Source organism: Saccoglossus kowalevskii, chromosome 16 (assembly GCF_978046115.1).
Source record: "Saccoglossus kowalevskii chromosome 16, keSacKowa6.1, whole genome shotgun sequence".
Classification (NCBI taxonomy): Eukaryota; Metazoa; Hemichordata; class Enteropneusta; family Harrimaniidae; genus Saccoglossus; species Saccoglossus kowalevskii.
The window spans coordinates 28,238,665-28,246,510 of record NC_140656.1 but is presented as its reverse complement, the minus strand read 5'-3'; the positions used below and the strand labels follow the sequence as shown (position 1 = coordinate 28,246,510).

Genomic DNA, 7,846 nt, shown 5'->3' with positions numbered 1-7,846 from the left:
ATTTTAAATGGAGATGAAGTGTGCGTTCCGATCGGATATTAAGTTTGTTGTATATCTCCGTACTCGAAGACCATGCTTTACTCTGTTTATCGACTAGGTCTTGTATCTTGGTGATCCCGGCCGCCGGGAGAAATTTCATCAAAAAAGTCTCATTAAAGGTAAGAAGACAAAGTAAAGGATTATTAAAAAGTGGTTCATTGAGGAGACTGACCGGATTAGTATCATTGATTTTACGCCTTTTTGCAAGCGAATTCCAGCAGTGTAACAGCCCAGCGTAAACTCCAGGTAAGTTTGGAAGTGGTAATGTTATTAGTTGCAAGCAGACGCTTGGTGAGCATCAAATTGCCTACTTTACTGAAATAGTAATCTGTGAATTTGAAACTGGGATGATCATAATCACTATACAAATATCTTTGAATATATTGAACACGATTAGCATTAATACGAGATTGTAGGTGAATCAAATTGTCCTCCGTTCTCAAGTGGCAGATAGAGCGTCTCAGCAGTTATCCAGTGACGACCTTGCCACAAGAACTCAATAAATATTGACTGGATATAACTTATCGTTTCAGAGGGAGGAGCAAGACTGATGAGCCGGTGTAAAAGTTGTGATGAAACAAGTTGATTTACGACGAGAACACGCCCTCTATAGGACATTCCTGCGGCGAATTTAGACCAGAAGGCGATTTTGCCTTCAACTTTTTGTACTAGTTCTGGCCAGTTTTTGTCCTCGTATGATTTCGTATTACCCAGATATACGCCAAGCAATTTTAGTCCCACATTATTCCATTTAATACCTAGTGGCGACTCGTTACGATTGCGCCACCCGCCAGCCCAAAGCCCTTTGGATTTTTCGTAATTTATTCTTGAATTAGATGCTTGTTCATAGACACGAAGCCAGTATGCGAGCTTATTGAAATCTTGATCACGTGTCATAAGGAATTCAACATCATCAGCGTAGGCGGTTAATTTGCACCGGTAGCAGTTACTTTCAGGTATTTGAAGGCCAAGAATACCATCGTCATTTCTAATTTTGTCTAGAAGGGGTTCAATCGCTAAGACATAAAGTTGAGATGACAATGAACAGCCTTGTCTAATCCCTCTGGAAAACATAACAGGAGACGTGAGCGCACCATTTACACGAACAAGTGACTGAGCATTGCCATACACAAGTTTGATATACGCAATAAACCGTGAACCAAAGCCAAAGGCTGACTGAGCACACGAGAGGTACGAGTGATGTACTCTATCGAAAGCCTTTTCTTGGTTCAGAGCTACGATGCCAAGTGGGATATTAGATGTATTAGTGTAGTCAATGGAATCCCGTAGGAGGTTTATGTTATCGTGAATACGTCGATTAGGTATACTACAACTTTGGTCGGGATGAACAATAGTGCCCATAACCGGGCAGAGACGCAGTGAAAGCGTTTTAGTGAATAGTTTATAGTCGCTACCGAGCAGACTAACAGGGCGCCAATTTTTGAGCTTGGTGTTATCACCCTTTTTGGGGAGGAGAGTTACGACTGCACGCGAGAACGAGAGTGGTAACACGCCGTCATCAATAGATGTTACAAGTAACCTGTAGAATGCTGTGTGGGTAATATTTTTTTTTATATTGATTTTTGTTGCATTTGCAGCAAATAGTTACCAAACAATGAGAAATCTATAGGATTGGATATACCTCTCAGCTGGCTTCACATGCATAGTTCAAGACTGCCTAACCGGTGCTTATACCAGGATTTAGTTGCAGCACTGTGGTCTGTGGTTACAGCTTCATTTTCCGAGTAATCACAAGAAATTGACATGACAATGGAAATTCATGAAAGATTGGCACTCCCATACAATTAATAGCAAGTGAAATTCCTGGAATTGAAACATAGATTTTGAAGTCACTGGTGTAGGCATTGAATAACTTCAAGTTGGCATAAAGACGAGGTAGTTTATTTAATCAGTGCTGTACTAGAGGTTGAAATTATAATTAAGTTCGTTGTCATATAATTTGTTTATTTAAATTTCTCCTGAATTCAAATAGAATACACTGGTGAAAGGATGTTTTTGAGGTGTGGTTACATTGTGTATGGAGTGGTAGGGTTGGGTGTCATATAATTTTTTCATTTTCAACTCTCATGAAATCACACAGAATTTCACTTAATTTATTTTCAATGAAAAGTTTTCAAGCATACGGTGTGAATCAAATTTTCACTGTGCCGTGTCAAGTCTCAATAGAGTATGAGGGAAATGGCATTTTCACTGGAATTTATTTTAGCGGAAAAATGTTCACAGTGAAGGAAGTATTCCACATTATTACATATATACTGCAATTTATTTTGATTCGTCCCTGAAATCAATCTGTACTTCCACACCCCATATGCAAATGAGGTCTGAGAGCGAATAAAGTAGTCCGTTCAAGAGTAGCGTTTTTCGAAACATAGCAGAAATAAACATTATTTAGAAGTACGATACTTTACGTTTGGGTACATGAATATATTTGCCGAGTGAAATGAAATTTGAACAACAGTAATGGTACTTCTAAGCAGTAACTTATTTTGACTAAAACTAATTTGCATATCACCCATGCAATGATGTTTTTGATATTTTCACGGTCAATATGCAAATGAACATGTTATTGGCGATTCGCTCCACTTGGATTGCCCTTAAAATCACTTTAATTTTGTGTATGTGTGTGTGTGTGATTTCTAGTGTTTTCACGTATTAATTCTTCTGTGATTTGTTTGGCTTGGCCGATTTCGCTCAAACTTAGCAGGTAGGTCACACCTTCACCCTAGTTATCAGGAAATGTATCTCCTACAAATTTTGGATGCAACACCTCAGACATAGCTCATTTTGCTCAGCTTGAGTGTGGGCACAAAGTTACTATTGGTAAAATCTGAAAACAAATTCTGACAACAGTTTCCATGGAAACAGCCAACAACTGAATGTTTTAATACCTTCACGTCAAATGTATCACACCCTACATTTCTATGATTAAAAAGCATGGACGTAGCTCATTCTAATCCGCTTGAGTGTGGGCAACAATTTACTGAGATTTTTTTTGGCTTGGCTAATTTTGTTTATAATTGACAGGCAGGTCGTACCGTCACTAATTGGCAAAACAATCCTGGTCCACAGCTACCATGGCAACAGCCAAAAACTGTTTTTTGAATACTTTCGACCCCAAATTTATTACCTCCCACTAGTCTTGTATTCATGCCTTTTATTTTGGCTACGTTGCACACCGGTAAGAGATCACCGACGCCGACATTGTTACACTGTATCAACGTAACCCCGACGCAACTTTGAACTTTGAATGAACTGTAAATGCTGCCTGCAATCTAGAAAATAATATCAGTTGGAAATAATAAATTTAAGGGATTGTTCAGTTCCTTTGGCCTGGGGGTCGGCAGATTCCATTTTGTCAGCTGTAAATCTCAGTTGACCCACCCTTATCAACAACAAAAAAGTGGGCGACCCCTAACATTATATTTTAAAACATGCTGACCCCCCCCCCCCGAAAAACAAAGAAACATTAACAGTTTTGGCTCTGACATGATTACAAAATGTATGATGTGCATTGAAAATATCGTGGTTTGCCGTAATTTTTAGTGTTTGCATTTAATAGACCAGTCACCTTAGGAGGGGAGGGGAAGCATAAAGCCAAAAAACGACTACAGAAAAAGCTGCAGGAAGTAGGGAAATCTATGCTGCTAAAGATAGTAAATAAAAACAAAGCTGTGGAGTACTCACTTGATAAACGCCCTTATAAGATAGGAAAAGAGGATTTGAATCTAGGCGGTTCGAAAACTAATTTGGATTTAATATATCTTTCATATCTTATAGACCAGGAAAGCTTTACACCTGAAGCACAGTCTGTGCTTATGAAAACAAAGGACACTTTGATTTTTGTATAAATTTGTGTTGGATTTTGGTATTTTACAGAGCAAAATATGCATAATTAAAAGTTAAAAAAAACAAAAAAACTATTTATTTATATACATGAATCCATTTAACTTTTTTGATTTGCTGAACAAAAACTGTCACTGCTCTTTGTACTAATTGCTGTGTTTTTCCGTCTCCAGCTACAATTGGATAAATCCAGTAAATATCTTATACAATGGTGACTTCAGACTTTAAATAAAATAATCTGATATCACGTGGACTTGGGATGTGTTCAAAACTTAACTGTATAATTGCATGGGGCTCTGCCGCATTGCATAATCTGTTATTTGTCAACTTCAACCCCAAAATATTTAGCCTATAACATTTTTTGCATCAACAAATTTATAGGCAATATGGGTAATAGTTATTATTAAGAACACATTTGTACGATTAACTTTTTAATCTATTGTTCTGAAATAAAATTTAAAAAAATATATACATAAGCGCGTGTGTGAATTGTGGAAAACAGGGTGACCCCCCCCCATTCGCAAAATCAAAAACAGGGTAACCCCCCTACTGATCCACCCCCAGGCCGAAGTAACTGACCAATCCCTAACAGCATATGTTCTAGCAATAAAATAAAATGACTTCTAAGGATTGAATGTTTTTTTGCGAACTTTGTATACGGTGCCCAGTTTTAGTTATAAACCGACGTTAGCTTCACGTTCATGTCCTACCATGGCAACAGCCGAAAACATATTGCTAGTTTTTTTTTTTAGTGGAGTGGATCGCCAACCGGCTTGTTTTCATTGGCAAAATCGTTCAGTAACATGTTTGGCATATTAGGTGTACATCACATGGACTACTACGATTGAGAGAACTTTATGTATGTTGAATGAGTTTTATAAACCCCGAAGGGCTCTTGGAAGATCCACCCGCAGTAAAATTAGCGATTGCCATGGAGGCGCAACCATCAACATCAAAATCCCAGGAGGTTTCTGCTGGCGACGTTACCCAGTTCCAAATAAAGATCACCAACGCCAAATAAGCAACATTTTAACCGGTAATCAAGATTAATTCAATCCACGGCTAACAAGCAACATCACAAGTGAAGTTGTAGCGTGAAGCTCAGCGACTACTGCTGACAACGTAAGTCATGCTTGCGTGCCTTCACCATTGTATTCAGACGAATCACGTGGTGTGCCGTTCTCTTTCAAACCCGGGATTCGATCAATAGGGGAGTTTCAGTAAAAAAATACATTGCAAATCATGCAAATTCAACATTTTCATACCAGTATACTAAAACAAAAATGCTCAGCGATTCAAAAGAAGGATAGATGTTACTTTTCATTATACACATCTCTGTTGATACAATCCCTCACATATTCTATTCCCAGTTATACCTGCGTAAATGGATTAGCCTCTTTTGAGGTTGACATTCAGACTAAAATCACGTGACAGGCTGTTAAAATTGGCTGTTGCATACACTTTCGCCGGTCTGGAAAATGTGTTTAGTTAGCTCTCATTCAAGTAACAATGCAGATTTCCCAGTGGGAGTGAAACTATTCGACTCTACCATTAAAAAATAGGGGTGTTTTGAGCAAAAAAACGAATAACCCTGGAGTGCACACAACACACTGAATTTCGGAACAAATCTTGCATTATTTACAGCAGCAGAATACCACAGAAATATCAGACGAAACATGGAAACACTATATATATGTATTTCGGCCTGAACCCTCTCTATTGCAATTCCAGGAATTACCCCCCATATGTGCAACCATTTTCCACCTTGGTACCACCCAAGCCTGAAAACAAAATCTTAATACCACGCTGAAGCGTTTGGTAATAATGACCGCATGCAGATCTCTGCCTATAACATGCCAAAACGTTTGATAGAATTCGTTTGGCAGGCCATCCAACCCCGGCGTGCGACCCCGTGGTAGCAGCTTAAGTGTTTTATTCAATTCATCGAAAGTAATTTCACTATCGAGGTCCTCGCGGTCTTCTGCAGCGACTTGGGGTAACCCTGCAAGAATGATATTTTGTGCATTGGTGTCAATTGGATCCGGGCTATACAGATTTTGGTAAAAAGATCGAGTAAGCCTTTGAATTTCACTCGAGTTTTCAGTAATGGTGCCATCGTGTCGTGAAAGATGAACAATGGCTTTCTTTTTCCCATTTTGTTTTTCTAAACTTGAAAAGAAAGAATTACAAATATCAGTTTCATTAAGAAACTTATGGCGCGCGCGAGTTGCGGCACCTTTGGCTGCGTGATTTACTAAGCGCGCAAGTAATTCTTTTTTCTCAGTATAGTGTTGTGTTTTAATTTTTTCTCGAGTGATCGTATTTCAGATTTCAGATCATTAGTGCATAGTTTGTAGTTGTTATGTTTATGATAACAATACTGTTGTGTCAAAAGTTTAACTTTATGTTTCCCAACATCCCACCAAATCTGGATTTTATCAAATCTATCACGTTCCTTTTGCCAACTCAACCAAAAATCGGAAATTAAACCAACATAATCTTCGTCTTCTAAAACACTGGTATTCAAGCACCAAAGTGGATTGCGGCGATCGGAGTTATTATGTGATATATTAATAAAAACCAAAGAATGGTCAGAGAGTGCAAGAGATGAATTATGAATTTCAACGGTTTTAACTTTATTACATAGATGTTTATTGATATAAAATCTATCTAAGCGAACCAGTGTATTACCACGGCCCCAGGAATACTGTTTTGTATCACCATGGTAATGGCGCCAACTGTCAACAAGTTTAAACCGTCGCATGATAGTGCTCAGTAAGTTTGAAGTCCGCACATCCGGCTCTGAACCTCCATTGCGATCAACGTCGGGCGCAATAGTACAATTGAAGTCACCTCCAATAATAGGATCATCACTTAATGTGTTTAGATGGCGTTTTAACATCTGGAACGAATCAAGCCTCTCAGGACCGTTAGTAGGCGCATACACATTAATGATATGGATAGGTGTATTATTAACCCGAGCATGAACATGTATTAGACGACCTGGTTGCACATCATGTTTAGCAATAATGTCTACTTTCGTTTTAGGTTTGAAAAGGATAGCAACTCCTGCACTGTTAGACGTGCCATGAGAAAAAACGCCATCACCTCGCCAAATGAGCCTCCAAGTATTCTCGTCTTGGGGGAGTGAATGTGTCTCTTGGAGCAGGTAAAAATCACAAGGATGATTACGTTTCAAAAATTCAAACGTTTTATATCTCTTAAACGAATCTCGACAACCATTAACATTCAATGTACTGCATGTGATTGATGACTCCATTGTAAAATTATGAATAATAAAACATTTACAAACTGACTACAGTACGACCAGTTGCTTTAATATATGCTTTTATTTTATTGACAAGTTTTTGTATGCGTGCTTTTTGCGACGTGTTTAGTGCCTGCGTTCGTCGATAATTCATGAGTTTATTGGCCAAACTTTTGAGATTAGGGTGAAAATCGATACAGTTTTCAATAAACTTTTTTGAGTGCATAGTTGATGTTAGAAATTCCTTGATAGACTCATTTGAAAATACTGTCTCAGAATCAGCGGTGACCGAGACATCCGACATATCTGACATCTCGGATGCAACAGAGGTTGTATCATCATTGTCACAGGTGTCTTCATTTGCTCGTATTTCGTCAACTGGCGTTAAAGGGACAGCAAACATGTCTTGTGACGAATCATCAAATCTGGACTGACCTGATAATGAGAGCGAAACGGTCGACAAGGGTGAAAAAAGGAGACTTTGTCAGAGGAGGACTACTATCCATAGCAGTCTCAGAACAAGCCTTACCTGGCGACGAAGACGCATTATCTACGGCGTCAGGGGTAATGATGGGCTCCTTAGTTGTATTCACATTAGCATAAATATGGGGAGGAACAACTTGAATGTCCTCTGATGAAGAAAGGGGCTCTACTGCCGGTATGTTTTTATCTTCC

At 38.7% G+C, this 7,846-nt stretch overlaps 1 long non-coding RNA gene across 1 annotated transcript; it reads left to right on the top strand.

Annotated features, from left to right (window-relative positions):
- Positions 1-202: 202 nt before the first annotated feature.
- Positions 203-7,219, top strand: LOC144346378 (uncharacterized). Its single transcript, XR_014926728.1, has 2 exons — positions 203-285; positions 6,952-7,219. It is a non-coding gene; the product is annotated as an uncharacterized LOC144346378 (long non-coding RNA).
- Positions 7,220-7,846: the final 627 nt, after the last annotated feature.